At 67.1% G+C, this 331-nt stretch overlaps 1 protein-coding gene across 7 annotated transcripts in view; it reads right to left on the bottom strand.

Moving 5' to 3' along the window:
• SYNCRIP (synaptotagmin binding, cytoplasmic RNA interacting protein) overlaps nt 1–325 on the bottom strand; it is a 31,896-nt gene extending 31,571 nt beyond the window's left edge. For 4 of the 7 annotated variants that reach the window (XM_014535859.1, XM_005861514.2, XM_005861515.2 and 1 more), the window contains exon 1: nt 192–325. The gene's annotated coding sequence lies outside the window, so the exon portion shown is untranslated. The remainder of the gene's footprint in view (nt 1–191) is intronic. The other 3 variants (XM_005861518.2, XM_005861517.2, XM_014535860.1) reach the window with 3 other exon arrangements.
• Between the last annotated feature and the right edge of the window lie 6 nt (nt 326–331).

Below are 331 nucleotides of genomic sequence, written 5' to 3'. Positions count from 1 at the left end.
GCAGCACATGGAGTGGAGGAAGTGGCGGCGCGGCCCGCGGCCTGCTCCCAAGCAGCCCCAGCCAACGTGCTCCTGTCCTCCCTGGAATCCATTTTCCAGAAAAGCCGGTTTCTCCCCACACCGCCCTCCCCCAGCCCACTCCACAATGTCACCCAGCACCCCTCCCAGGCCCGGGACCGGGCGGTCGTTACCTCCCCGTGGGGCTGCGGCGGAGGAATCCTGTCCGAGGAGATCGGGTTGCGGGAAACGCGTGCTCGCTGCTCCCTGTGTCCAGCGCGAGTGGAGCTGTTGTAAAATGGCGGCCGAAGCTCACGCCGCTGGCAGCAAACCC

The sequence above is a fragment of the Myotis brandtii genome, unplaced genomic scaffold, assembly GCF_000412655.1.
Source record: "Myotis brandtii unplaced genomic scaffold, ASM41265v1 scaffold153, whole genome shotgun sequence".
NCBI lineage: Eukaryota > Metazoa > Chordata > Mammalia > Chiroptera > Vespertilionidae > Myotis > Myotis brandtii.
The sequence above is the reverse complement of the archived record's forward strand: the minus strand, read 5'-3'. Positions and strand labels throughout refer to the sequence as shown.